The sequence below is a fragment of the Crinia signifera genome, chromosome 3, assembly GCF_055691185.1.
Source record: "Crinia signifera chromosome 3, ASM5569118v1, whole genome shotgun sequence".
NCBI lineage: Eukaryota > Metazoa > Chordata > Amphibia > Anura > Myobatrachidae > Crinia > Crinia signifera.
This window is the reverse complement of record NC_139219.1, coordinates 208,662,430-208,677,774: the sequence shown is the minus strand read 5'-3', so window position 1 is coordinate 208,677,774 and position 15,345 is coordinate 208,662,430. Positions and strand designations below refer to the sequence as shown.

At 45.6% G+C, this 15,345-nt stretch overlaps 1 long non-coding RNA gene across 1 annotated transcript in view; it reads right to left on the bottom strand.

The window, feature by feature from the left end:
* Nucleotides 1-4,226: 4,226 nt before the first annotated feature.
* LOC146062641 (uncharacterized) overlaps nt 4,227-15,345 on the bottom strand; it is a 53,623-nt gene continuing 42,504 nt past the window's right edge. The window contains exons 2-3 of the long non-coding RNA XR_014471438.1: nt 9,301-9,659; nt 4,227-4,364 (exon numbers count right to left, since the gene is read on the bottom strand). This is a non-coding gene — a long non-coding RNA (uncharacterized LOC146062641). The remainder of the gene's footprint in view (nt 4,365-9,300; nt 9,660-15,345) is intronic.

Here is a 15,345-nt window from a genome sequence, read left to right as displayed (position 1 = left end):
GCGCCCCCCCCCCTCCGATCAGCTATTTAAGCACTGCGGGCGCTTTGCCCGCGGTGCTTAAAGGGTTAAACGGCCACGATCGGCGATCCGCTCGTGGCCGTGAGAGCAGGTACCTGGCTGTGATATACAGCCATTACCTGCTCTCTTTCAAGCCAGCTCACTCCGTGAGCTGGCTTGATTCCCCCGCAACCGTTATATGACGTACATGTACGTCATATGTCGGGAAGGGGTTAAACAGAGTGATCCTAAATTTTTCCTCACAGCTTCTCAGTAATTAGTTAGTACCCCCAATTCATAATATACAAAATACTGTGTATGTTCCATGATTTCATAATATGTTGCACAATAGTGCCCCCCATTTAGGCTATGCCTTAGAGCAGCGCCTCCAATTGAAAATCTGACACACATCTGTGGCGCCAATTCATAATAATAAACATAGTTGTGCTTTAATTTATAATATGCTCCACATCTTTGCCCCAATTTATAATATGCCACACATACAGTATGTGTCCATTTCATAGTATGCCACAAAGTAGTGCTCCAATTGATATGTCTCAGATCAGTGCCCTAATTCAGAATATACCTTATGGTGTGTACACACGGTCAGATGTGCCTTAAGATACTATCCACAATCAGATCGGATCGAAATCAGATCGCAAGGCACATCCGATTTGCATACAAGTCTGACTATATAGTGCAGATCTGCACTATATAGTCAAGGCAGACAAGACTTTCTGCCTTGCGATACGTGAACGCACATCGGGATCGAATCGGGATAAATCCTTGCGATCTGCATCCGATTCCGATCCGATGTTGACTATATCATCAACATCGGAAGGCAAATAGTACCGTGTTTACACACTATAAGAGCTGTGCCCTGAATTCGTAATTTGCCTAGGGGTGGCACCTGCTGGGGAGCAGCAAGGTATCCCCCCTCTGTGGGTCATGGAAGAGGCCATGAATCATAGGAGGGGGGTCACGAATCGCAAGAGGGGGAACACTCTCTTCCTCTCTCCGTTCTTGCTCTCTCTGTGCTCCCTCTCTCTGTGTTTAACCTCTCTCCCTCTTTCTGCACTCTCTCACTCCGAGCTCCCTCCGCTTTCTGTGCTCCCTCTCTCTCTGCACTCCCTCTCTCTGTGCTCCCTCTCTCTGTGCCCCCTCTCTCTTCACTCTCTTTTTCTGTCTCTCTTCCTTTCTCTCTCCCTCACCCCTTTCTCTCTCTTCCTCCCTCTCTCTCGCTTTCCCTCCCTTTCTCTGTCACATTGATGGCAAGATGAATGCAGCATGTTATCAGAAAATACTGGAGGAAAATGTGCACTCATCAGCCCGGAAGCTGTGCATGGGACGAACTTGGACGTTCCAACATGACAATGATCCAAAACACAATGCCAAGTCGACCTGTGATTGGCTACAGCAGAATAAAGTGAAGGTTCTGGAGTGGCCATCTCAGTCTCCTGACCTCAATATCATTGAGCCACTCTGGCAGTTCATGCAAGACAGCCCAAGAATTTACAGGAACCGGAGGCTTTTTGCTGAGAAGAATGAGCAGCTTTACCATCTGAGAAAATAAAGAGCCTCATCCACTACTACTACAAAAGACTTCAAGCGGTCATTGATGTTAAAGTGGGCAATATATGGTATTAAGAACTGGGGTATGTAAACTTTTGATCAGGGTCATTTGGGCAGTTTCTGTTGTCATTATGATTTAAAAAGAGTAAACACAGTTGTTTAACAATAAATAGCTTCAACCAACCACTAACCATCAGTGAAAAAAAAGTTTGGGAGTTATCATTCATATTCTCTGACAAATAGCCAGAAAATCACAAATTCTGCTAAGGTATGTAAAATTATGAGCACAACTGTATATCTCTTATTATCTCAAATAAACTCTCTACTTGACCTCTCTTCTTTGTGCAAAATTTCCATCTCTCTTACACAAATATTACTTAAGGTCCATACACACTGGGCGATTTTGCCCAGCGTGTATGGACAGTGATGATCAGTGTCATTGCTGGGGGGAAGCCGCTCAGTGCATACACACTGAGTGGCTTTCCCCCCTGACCGGCGCTGTCAAAGGGGGGCGGACGACTTTGCATAGCGTAGCACTATGCAAAGCTGTCCGCAAAGCCGCTCATTTTCTGGTAATTCCAGCAGATGAACGGCTTTCTCAGCGATGATGCAGGAGTGCGCATCACCGCTCATGGCCAGGCCATACACACCGAGCAGCTTTCATGCTGAAAGAAGCTCAAACAAGAAAACTAAGCGGCTTTCATGTACAAGTCGCCCAGTGTGTATGGGACTTTACTTACATTTACAGTTATGAGCTTTCACAAGAAGACTTTCTTCTAGCAACAAAACTAAAAGCGTTATCTGAGCTTATGAATTCCATAACCACCCACATTAACTTCATAAGCTATTTTATACATTCTTTCTACACAAATCACACTTTACATACAGTAGGTTCAGTTTCTGCACTCACAGAACCCACTGACCCCAGGCCAACATTGCTGTATGACTGGATCATATATCCCACCAAGAATCTCTGCAATCTGGCTAGAGCAATGTACAATACATATCACTTTTCCTCATGTATTACATTTCTATAAGCTTGCAAGCAGATCCTTACCTTTGTCTGTATGTTATTGCCCGGTCCTGTTTTTTTTTTACAGTTTTTTCCTAATTAAATGCAACATAATATTTTGGTGCAATATTTGTATCTGTTCATAAATAACTAGAATAGATATTGCATAAAGTATTATCTCCAACTCTTCATTAACACTCCTAACTAGAATATAAACAAGTTTCCCACCAATAAACGTCAACATCCCCAATGAGATGAACAGCTTGTACACCTGGAAGGTTATTCTGATCACCACACATTGCAGTTGCTCACCATCACTCCCCTGCACGAACACGCAGGGGAGTGATGGTCAGCGACTGGGCATGTGCATAAACTTTTATGCAAATGTGCAGCTGCTTTGTGCGAGCGGGCAATGCGAAGTACTCATTCGTCGTCCCGTTCGCACCTAGCAGTGCAGGCGTGGGAAGGCAGTGAGGGGCTGCGCTCATGGAAACGCCCAGCATTTCATGGGCGTCTCCGTGAAAATGCTGGGCGTTCCCATATTAATGCGCCCATGATGCTTCCCGTAGAGGGCGCCCGCAGATGTAAGACACCAGAGCATCATACATCTGATTTTTGTCCCCCACACACAAGACTGAGAATGGGGCATTCGTGCGGGACGGCGGTTAAATGACACGCTGAGAGTGGAGAATGGAATTGGTTACTGTTTGTTTCTGCTTCTTTTTTTCCTCTCATTCCTTCATGGACATATACAGTATTTTAATCCAAGATCATTGTTGCTCTCAGTATTAGGAATGTTAGTTGAAAACTTTCTTGTTTGAATATATTTGAGTATATGTATGGGCCTTCAAGCAGGGGCAAGTTGAGGTCGGGACATTGGAGCTTCTTGGGAGGCAGGTAGACAATGCTGCCTGGCTGCTCTGTTTACAATACTCAATAAGAGCAGCCAGGCAGCATTCTCTACCTGCCTTTTGGCCTTCAGCCAGACAGTGAATGGCTGCTAGCATGCTGATTGGTGGATGAGTGTTGACAGCCATTCACTGTATGGAAGCATATGAGAGACTGTGCAGTACTGCAGGAGAGGTAAGTTATGATTTCTTCCCCCCCCCCCCCCCCATGAATGGGTGTATAAGGATCATAGTGCATTGCTTTGTCCAGGATCTACAATGCTGGTAAGATGAACTTGATGGAACCCATGCTTTTCACCTTACCGCAAATTTTTGTATCTGTGCCCCAGGATATCACTCTGACTGTGATTATCCATGTGTGTCTAATTTTTTTGTTTTTAACTTATATCTCCCCAACTGGTGCAGTGATTGGTCCTGCCATGGTCATGTGATCACCGGCTCCGGCACTGTGACCCAGTCATCTGTTGTAAGCCGACATTTACAGCAGTTTAAAGCATTAGATGATCGGCAGAGAGCACCAACCACCAAGTAGTGGAAGGGGGAGGGGGAAGTTATTACTTGCTTTGTCGCAAGCCTGCGCATGATAATTGATACAGTCATGCAATGTATTTAACTATCGCAATGCGGATTGTGCCAAATTAATAACATCACATTTCATAGCAACATTCAATAAATGTAACACCATTATATGGAATTTGCTGTATTTTATTAGTACTTTATTTCAGTAGCTTGTTGGGGCTTATTTAAAGGCTAGCGTGAGAATTCCTTAAATGGCACTTGAAGGCTTTCTCATGACCTTTGTCTCCTTGATCTCAAGCATGATTAGATATCAGAATGCAGGATTAGTTACTTATGGTGCTGTTAAATTGGAATTTCTGCAAATAAGATCAAAGTGAAAAAATACACACATTATAGTCTGATGTAGAACTGGTCCTAAGTTAAAAAATGTGAAAAACTCAATGTGGTGTATCAAATCAATAATTAACTAATTAATTTTTTTCACGCACAATACAAAAAACCATACAATTGAGGACATTGGCTAACAAAGCGGGAAAAAATTAGTTGATTATTGATTTGACACACCACATTTAGTTTTTCACATTTTTTTGTTACTCACGTGTGTAATAAACCATCATCTAGTACTATATACTGTAATTAGAGAGTGTAAAAGTACATTAGTAAGTGCTTAGGAGTATAGTTTTTAAGAACAAAATCAATTAACAAGTAACTTTTTTGGCTAAGCAGTGCCCCAAGAAAGAGATTCATCTTTTTCTTGGATAATGTGTTGTATTACCTTATGACTCTGGGGAGCACCACCAACAAGGAAATTTACCAGGACCTGGCAAGTCCATAAATTAATAGCTAATGTTGGTCATTGATAAATGTATCTTTAAATCTGTGCTATTCCCCTTTTTCCCCTTCTTTCAAAACACTGGTCTAAGATATGTTTAACCTTATTTAGCACCAGCAGAATATAAGATCTGTTATTCACATCTGGGATTTTGCACAGCCTGATGTGACACCCTAGGAAGATATAGAACAAAATGGGACAATGAGTTGCTTTCCATCTTGCAGTTACTAGTGTCACATAAGGTGACGGCGAATAGTATGTATCTAACTACCGTTGGGATGCTACATCTGAACCAGTATGGAATATGGGGAAAGAAGATGGCATAACAAGCCCCTCCCATTGACACAGGGCCAGCAACAGAAATCTTGGGGCCCGGAACACTGATATCTCTGGGGCCCCCCAACCCCCGCAGATTGTTATTACATTGCATATTAAATGTATTTTTTTAATTAGATAGAACGAGGGCTGCATAGGCTCGAGTGTATTTAAGAGCCTGGGAATTTGTGGGTTGTAAATAAAGTTAATGCAGAAAGTAAGGTGCTGTGGGAAAAACCTCAGGCAGTCAGGGGTAGGTGGATGGGTCAATCAGGTAGCTTAGGGGAGGTAGCTTAAAGAGGGGTATAAAGCGACAGTTGGCAGTGAAACGCGTTAAGTGGACAGCCCTATCCTCTAACGCCCAGGACCCCAAAAACGCATGCCATCTTGCCCAGTGTGGACTCTTGGATACCAGGTACCCCCTTGTGACCAATTCATCTTTGTGTGGCGGACACTGCTCCCCAATCCCCCAGTGGCTTATTCCATCCAGCCAAGACAGTAGGAGGACCGTGTGAGCAGAAGCCCTGTTTTCAGTGACATTCCATCTCCTGGCGGACACCGCATCCTGGACAACCCAATATGGCCCACTAGGGCACAATACCAGAGGAAAAGCGGAAGCCTACGGTGTAATTTTTCCTCCACATGACCTACAATATATTGTGATAAATGGTGAGGATCAACATCATCTGTTATAAAAGTGGATTTCCCTGGATTTAAAGGTCACTCCTAAAATCGGTAAAGTGCACTTACCTGTGACTCACATACCTAATATCCCTTTGATCCCCTGGGCTAATTTACACTTTATGCATCATCCTGTGGCGTGATTTTAATATATATTTTTATATTGTATACCTATTGTGCATCCATTGTATATTGTTTTTGTTATTCTTTATTTATTGCAGTAAAATATTATATATTTTTCCAATCCACTGGTTTAAATTTATTAAGCGCTGCTCACATGCCCTGTGCGTGATTGCTTGCTTGTTTTTATTCCAGGAGGGGATTGACTACCCCCCCCCATTCTGAGCAGCTGCTTTAACAAGAAACACAGCTACTGCCATAGCGCCTGGTTCCTTTTCCTTGTGAAAAGTTTTCCTCTGTATATAGGGGCAAGTTGGGAGGAAGAACTTCCTTTTTGAGTCTGGATCCCCACCCTCCCTTCCCTTTTTTCCAATCCTGTGCTACCTGGCCAATTTGATTCAATAACTTTAATTATAAATTGGTGAGAAGGTGTTCTCGGCCAGCAGTCAGGTGAGGTGTCAGGCGGTCGCCGTGCGGTATTGCCCCCGTTTGCCAGGACGGTGGGCGAGTCCCGACTCGGAGGGGGGATGTTGGACACTTCCTGGAGGTGTCTGCGCCATGCCATAGGAGGGGCGGTAAGTCTGTCACGGCGCAGGCTGTACCTTTCGTAGGGGGTGTTTTTGTTGGATTGGAGCGTTGCAGTCGCTACCATTGACATATACCTTTGACTGGTGCTGGCCTCAAGTGCTTTTTCTTGGCCATCCCTTTAGACAAATAAGGGTCATACCACTTCAATAAATATCATGACCAGTTTAAACTTATGCAGCTGTTGTCCGAGTCGTTATTTCAGGTTATGGTGTCTTGTGTGAGTTATTTCTAGGCACTTAAGGTTATGTTATGGTATAGGCCAAGCAACATAATTCCTTAGGCGCCTTATTATTATTATTATAGAAATAAACAGATAATTTATATTTACAATGCAATATAATAGGGATGGACAGATGGGAGGGCACAGCACTGTGTGGTTTGGTGTGTTGCATGATGTCACTAAACTCATGAAGGTAATAAAACCATTTTTTTTTATTTCTTGTGAAAGAATATTTATTTAATTTAAAGTGCATTTATTTATTTATTACAGTAATTTAACTTGTAACTGTACACTGGGAAGTGGAAAACAGTATAAATATATACATAACAAGATGCAAAAATGAAATAACTTTATATTATATAACATTTTAAAATTTAGTAAAATGCACATGACCAGTATTAAACTATGTGCACATAAACCAGTGTCTAATGTACATAACCTTAACACTTTAGGGGTGACATTTAATAGAATGAGAGTTTTTCGCAATTTTTAAAATCACATCATATCGCCGCACATCGCACTTTTTTTCGCATTTTTCCCTTGTAATCCGCATATTTAATGAAATGCGCATTCGCGGGGAAAAGTGCTATATGGTGCGATTTGTGGCGATTTTTAGTCATGGAAATGTGCGCATTTTCAGTCATGAAAATGTGCACATTTCAAAACTTGCAATTTTTGGTAAGAAAAAAAACGCAAAAAAACATCATGAGGTCCCCCCTCCTGAGCATTACCAGCCCCGGGCTCAAAGAGCCGGTCCTGGTTTCATAAAATCACGGGGCAAAACAAATAGTCCTGGTTCCCAAAATTTGGAGGACAAAATGAGTAGGGGTCCCCCGAATTTCAAGAACCAGCACCGGGCCCAACCAGCCAGCAAGGTAATGCCACAGCCGGGGGGCGACTTTTTATACAAGTCCCCCCGGCCAAAGCATTCATCCTCCTGACCGGTCAGCATGGGCAGGGGTCCTGGGGGAGTGGGCGGTGGTCATCGAGCTGATTTTGTGTAAAAAAATAGATGATAAACTATTATCTTATACCGTGGAACTATGAGTCCCAGCAAGCCTCCCCTGCATGCTGGGACTTGGAGAACCACAAGTCCCAGCATGCGGGGCATTAAAGGGCCCACTGGCACTTGTAGTTCCACAGTAAAAGTTGAATAAACACACTGACACCTATTAAAAATAAAACTTTAATACATACAAAGCCCACACATACTGATACTTACCTATCTTTAGCCCGTAGGTGTCCCTTGGTCCGTGGTCCGGTGCTCTGAGGTCTGGGGCTCCAGGGCTGAAGAGTCCGGGGTCCCGGATCCGAAGAAATCCATAGGGGGACCTGTGAAAAAAAATCCTACTCACCAAGTTCCTCTGGAGAAGATCTGTCATCTTGATCCGAAGTAGTCCAGGTCTTCTGCGTCTACTCCCGCTGGTACCCGTGTGACAAACTATACGGAGAGAGGCTGAACTATATGGAGATAGGCACTTTTGAAGTGTCTATAAATCGCACTATTTTCAGACCAGGGTCTGATGTGTGAATTGGTCAGAGACATGCACAGATCATTGTGATCTGTGCATGTTTCTGGTGTTAAAGCACAGGATTGAAGCACAGAATTAAGTTTGTGTTTGTGGCTAATGAGGCCTTTATACTCACATTAAGGGGGGTATTCAATGTTCCACCGCTATTCCCGACGAGGGAAATAGCGGCAGGTCTCTACTCAATACTGTCTTTACCGACAACATTAAAGGGGGATTTGTATAAAAAGTCGACCCCCGGCTGTGGCATTACCTTGCTGGCTGGTTAGGCCTGGTGCTGGTTCTTCAAATATGGGGGACCCCTACTCAGCAGAACGAGCCTGACTTCAGAAGCTGTCGGGCCCATTCTGCAGATAACGGCCATGGATTGTCGCGATCCCGGCTGCAGATTGACAATCCACAGCAATTTACACAGACACGCCCACTTTTTGCCGATCGGCGGGCGGGACATTGAATCCCAGCTGCCGATTTGCTGTCAGGCAAAATGTAAATGGGCCTGGATCCCGACTGTCGGGAGGGATCGACAGCTATGATCCAAGATTGAATACCCCCCTATGCCTTATGCACAAAGGGAACTGATCAAGGAGAAGCATAACTACAACTATTGGCTTTCCAGAGTGTTCTGTGCTGTGGAAAAAGCATTTTGCAATCTTAGCAATTGCATCAGGAATTTCCACAGCGCCATCAATTAATATGTGGTTAAGAATAATTAGGTCATAACGATATACTGTGTCTTGAATAATTTTCTAAGAAAGAAAGAATAACAAACACAGCTACAGTATGCCGGATGACCAAGACAACCCCAAGATATGGCTTGGTGGTCTTCTTCTACCAACAACCTCTGCACGTACCAAACAACTCAGGGAGAAGTACCTGGAATATGCTAATAGAGTGAGGATAGTGCCCTGGCAGGAAGACTGCTTATAATAAACTTTAGTGGCCTTAGTTTAAGAAACACACAAAAAACCATTTAGCATGGCATGTTTAAGCATTGTGTCTTCACTTACCAAATCGATGCTAGAAGTACTGTATTGCCAATTTTATCCACCTCTTCCCCCAGTAGCTGATCCATCAAACTTATGAAAGAAAGGGTGTTGAGGGTCTTCTCCAACGTAAATGTAAGCATGTCGTAATACCACAAATTCCGAATGTGGTACTCATTTGCCCCAGCTCCAGATAACATGGATGCTTTGTGTTTTTTATATTCCTCCATTTTTTTTATCCTAACCCATTCAGGGCTTACTTTTTGCTGTAGTTCACCAGCTTCTGTATGGTGAATTTCTTTAGAGTTTTATTGGAGTAGCCTTTTGATTTTATTTTCCACATGGTAGTTTGATGAACCTTATATTCTTCTCCATACATATATCTGAGAAGATAACAGACAATAAAGACAGTGATTAGATGAAGTGTTTTATTTGAACTACGAAAAAAAGTGAAAAACTCATGTTGACCTTATTCATGTCGACCATGTCTATGTTCACCATACATTTGTGTTGACCTTTTGTCAATGCTGACCTTTGGTATGTCGACAAATTCAACGTATCAACCTACTCACTGTCGTCCATTAGGGTTTGACCTAGACATTGTCTACCCAGTGACCGCATATCGGCTGCATTATCAAAAAAAGGTTTCTCATGGCCATTACATTCGTTGCGCTCATATGGGTTTATTTACTAAGATGGGAGTTCTATTTAATATCGGCTGTTGCTATGGGCAACCAATCAGATTCTATCAATTATCTCCTAGAAGGTGCAAAATAAATAAATAAAGTTGATTCTTATTGGTTGCTATGGACAACATCCAAACTTAGATAGAACTCCCATCTTAGTAAATAAGCCCCATAGTGTTCCTTTCACAATCTCACTGAAATACTTTAAAAAATAGGCTTGTCTTGCATTTGCCTAGAAACCCCCTCCTCTTGGTATACCATTGCTATGACAACAATAGCAATGGTATATAGAGGCTAATTCAGCATGGGTTGCTAATCAGCAAATTTGAAGAGGAAACTGCTCCACACTATAGCGGAGAAACGCGTAAAGAATTGTGGGTCTGCAAGTGCCTTTATGCATAACTGAAGCCCATCATCCAATCTGTGGCGACCACGCAATTATCACCGAGACGCGGCTGATCTAAAGGTTTGCGGTGTGTTCCCTGCTATTAGCGAGCGGACCCGTCTCCAACGGCGGAAGCTCATACATCTAGTGCCTGCAACTCCAAAGCAAGTGGGGCTCCCTTTGTTCTGGAGGTAGAGAGCGGTATATGGCTATATCCACACAGCCGGAACCCACAAGGAGCAGCCGGAGGAGTCATCTCCTAAGCACGTAAGGCTCCCTTCACTGGGAGATACATCATACCTTATCATTGTGCCGCAGGTAATACCCGCACTTTACCCCGGCTTTCACACTCAGAGCTTAATTTTCTCCCTCCTGGCAGAGGTGCTTGGATAAAACTGTTTTATCTATTAACAGCATTCCGGAATAAGCTAATTATAAGAACTGTTTGGCCGCGCTTAAGGCTATACCTATTAATCCAGGATATATCTCCTTTGATTTGTGGTGACAGCCCTTTCTCCCCTTTTTTCAATCTGGGTCATAAAATCCAAATAAGATACTATGGATCAATAAACTGGACTAACACTCTCCATATAAATTCATATGGGGCGCAGTGGTGTAGCTAGGTGCCACGGTGCACAGAGCAAGGGCATGTTTTGTGCTCCCACGCCCCCCGATTTGTAGTATGCGGGGCTCTTGCGTGGCAAAAAGTGGGCCGGCCTAACATTATACCACGCACCATAATGCCCATTGCACATTTTAGTGAACTTCGTAATACCCATTACACATAAAGCCACATGCCGTAATGCCAATTACACATAAGGTCACACATGATGCCCATTACAATCTGTCACGATCCGAGCTCTCAGACAGACTTTCTTACCGGCTAAGTGCCTCTGCAGGTTCAGCTTGCGGTCCAGACGTCACCCCTGCCGGCGTCCTGTCTGCCGTGCGCCATCGCCGCTGCCATCCTCCAGTCTGCTCAGCGCTGCTGAGTCCGCGGCTGCGCGGCGCGCCGCTCTCCTTGTCCCCAGTGACAGTACCCAGTGCACGGCAGTCCACCTGTCCGCCGCCATTGCTCCCGGTGTCCAGCGTGGTGTGCGCGGGCGTGCTTTCCCGCCGTGGCCTGGCATGGGGGCTGCCATGTTTTCCCAGTCACATGTCATTCCCGTCCAATCCTGTGTGATCTGATCTCCCAGTCATACCTGCCCGGCCAATCCTGGCCACCCAGTGGGTATAAGTATGCTGGGAGCTCTCAGATCAATGCTAGTGCTTCAGTTGTCTCCTGTATATGGTCAGCTGTCCTTGTCTCCGTGCAAGTGTCTCTCTCTGCTGGTGTTGTCTTCCATGCTGCAGTGTATTCCAGGTTATTCCATCTCCTGTTGAAGTCCAGGTTATTCCATCACCTGTGAGCCTGCCTCGTCAGCCCAGCGATCCAGCCTAGCTCCAGGACTCTGGTCCTCCGATGCTCCAGCATCATCCGTCTCCGATGTTCCACCATCGATAGTCCGATACTCCGGACCCACAGTCAAGCTTCCGTCCGTCATTCCGGACCCACAGTCAAGCTCCTATCTTCCGTCCGTCATTCCGGACCCACAGTCTCCATATCCGTTACCCATCCGATGTTCCACCATCGATACTTCATTCATCATACCTGTAAAGTATTGCAATCTGCATGAACTGTCATTACTCCTGCATACTTTACTGCCTGTATCATTACAACCTTCTGCATAATAAATCTGGTTGTACTTTTACCTCTGACTTCTTATTGGCTCTGGGTGCACTGTCGCGCAGTTCATGCGCAGGGGTCCTCTCCAACCTCCCCGGTTCAGGTACCGGTCCAGGTCCCCACCAGAGGTCTCAGTCTTGTCGACTGAGTCCCCTGGTGTGACAGTAAGCACTAGCCAAATGGATCCAGCCGCAAACCAAGCTTCTCCACCCAGCCCTGTACAGCAACTGGCTGTTCGCTTGGATCAGCAAGAGGCTGCGCAGAGCCAAGTGATTCATTGCCTGCAAGATCTGTCTTCCCGGCTGGATAAGTTACAGACCACTCTCAGTGGCCCTGAGCCTGTCAGAGAACTTCCAAGTCCCGTTCATCCTCCTGTAATGGCTACTGCACCTCGCCTTCATCTGTCTGTCCCCACCAAGTATGATGGGAACCCCAAGACCTGTCGAGGCTTTCTCAATCAGTGTGAGATTCACTTCGAGCTGCAACCCAGCAACTTCCCTACTGAAAGGGTCAAGATCGCCTACATCATCTCCCTCCTGTGTGGAGCGGCACTAGAATGGGCGTCTCCCTTATGGGAAAGATCTGATGCCATCCTGTCCAATTACAAGGACTTCGTGTCAACATTCCGGCGTATCTTCGATGAGCCTGGGCGATCAGCATCTGCCTCCACTGAACTCCTCCGTCTCAGACAGGGATCCCGCTCCGTCGGGCAATATCTGGTCCAGTTCCAGATTCTGGCGTCTGAACTCTCCTGGTGTGATGGGGCCTTATACGCAGCTTTCTGGCATGGCCTATCCGATCGTATCAAGGATGAACTCGCTACAAGAGACTTACCCTCAGGTCTAAGTGACCTTATTTCATTGTGTGTTAAAGTAGACCTACGCTTCCGAGAAAGGGCTATAGAACGTCACAAGAGCGCTCCAGTTAAAGTGCCAACTCCTCCGCCTTCTTTACCCACTGCTCCTGCGGTCCACTCCAAAGAAGAACCAATGGAGATAAACCGTTTCCGCTTGTCTCCAGGAGAACGTCGACGTCGACGGTTGGCACAGCTCTGCCTGTATTGTGCCGATCCTGCACATCAAATTTCTGCATGCCCAAAGCGTCAGGAAAACTCCTCCTCCTAGCCCGTCAAGGAGAGGGTAGGCTAGGAGTAATTAAGTCCTCTCCATCAGCAACCGATTGTGTCCTTCCAGTTTCCCTACAAGTTGGTCAGCATTTCAAGACTGTCTCCGCGCTTCTTGATTCCGGTGCCGCTGGCAACTTTGTTACTGCAGAACTGGTCCGCAAGTGGGGGTTGCCCACTGAAAGTCTTTCCAAGACTGTCTTCCTTACTGCTGTGGATGGCAGTAGGATTCCTGATGCGACAGTCTCCCGCAGAACTTTGCCACTTACAGTAAAAGTGGGAGTCCTGCACACTGAACTTTTGTCCTTCCTGGTTTTACCCCGAGCCACTCATTCTCTGGTTCTGGGTTTACCCTGGCTCCGTCTTCACAATCCCCGTCTTGATTGGAAGACATCTGAAATCCTTTCCTGGGATCCTTCCTGCTCCGGTACCTGTCTCCAAAAGGTACTCCCAGCTCGTCATTCTTCAGCCGATGCAGCAGACCTTCCGCCTCTTCCCTACCAAGAGTACTCAGATGTATTCAGCAAGTCTGGCGCTGATGTTCTACCTCCTCACAGACCGTGGGATTGCCCTATTGAACTTATCCCAGGCAAAGAACCACCCAGAGGTAGAACCTATCCTCTCTCTCTTCCAGAGACTCAAGCCATGACCAGTTACATCAAGGAAAATCTGGCAAAGGGATTCATCCGTCCTTCGACTTCTCCTGCTGGCGCAGGATTCTTCTTCGTCAAAAAGAAGGATGGAGGCCTACGTCCCTGCATTGATTATCGCGGCCTCAATGACATTACAGTAAAAAACCGATATCCGTTGCCTCTCATCACCGAGCTGTTTGACCGTGTCAGCGGTGCAACCATCTTTACAAAACTCGATCTAAGAGGTGCATACAATCTCATCCGCATACGAGAGGGCGACGAGTGGAAGACGGCGTTTAATACCAGAGACGGCCACTATGAGTACCTCGTCATGCCCTTTGGGCTCAGCAATGCCCCAGCCGTGTTCCAGCACTATGTCAATGAGATTTTTCGGGACATTCTGTACAGTCATGTAGTTGTATATCTCGATGACATTTTAATCTACGCCAATAACATCACAGAACATCGTTATTGGGTCAAAGAGGTTCTGTCCCGGCTGCGAGCTAATCATCTCTACTGTAAACTGGAGAAGTGTGTCTTCGAGGTGAAGTCTATACCCTTCCTAGGGTACATTGTCTCCGGTTCCGGTCTTCAAATGGATCCAGGAAAACTGCAGGCCATCCAAGATTGGCCAATTCCCTCTTCGCTGAAAGGTATTCAACGTTTCCTGGGTTTTGCCAATTATTACAGAAAATTCATTCGTAACTTCTCTTCTATTGTGGCCCCCATCACTGCCTTGACTAAAAAGGGGTCTAATCCAGCGAAGTGGCCGGCAGAAGCCATCGAAGCCTTCCATCTGTTGAAACAGAGGTTCACTTCCGCTCCTGTTTTAAGACAACCTGATACCACCTTGCCCTTTATTCTCGAGGTTGATGCCTCCTCCGTGGGTGTTGGGGCAGTCCTCTCGCAGAAAGCGCCCGATGGTCGTCTTCATCCCTGTGGGTTCTACTCCCGTAAGTTCCTGCCTGCAGAGCGTAACTATGCCATCGGTGACCAAGAGCTTCTCGCCATCAAGTTGGCATTAGAAGAGTGGAGATATCTTCTAGAGGGCGCTGTTCATGAGATCACAATTATCACAGACCACAAGAATCTTCTGTATCTCAAGTCTGCTCAATGTTTAAATCCCCGTCAAGCCAGATGGACACTTTTCTTTTCCAGGTTCCGTTTCAAGCTGTCGTTCTGTCCAGGGACACAAAACCGAAAAGCTGATGCCCTTTCCCGCTCATGGGAGCAAGAAAGTGAGTCTAAGTCCACACATCAACACTTTATTATTTATCCAGTGGCATTCTCCGCAACGAGAGTTTCAAATCTCACGCCCCCTACAGGGAAAAGATATGTAAAGCCAGCTCTAAGAAAGAAGTTGCTCTGTTGGGCGCATTCTTCAAAATTCGCTGGCCATGCAGGCATTCAGAAAACTTACGAGTTTGTCACCAGGTCCTACTGGTGGCCGTCCCTCAAACAGGATGTACAGGACTTTGTTTCCTCTTGTGCTAAATGTGCTCAGCACAAGACCAGTC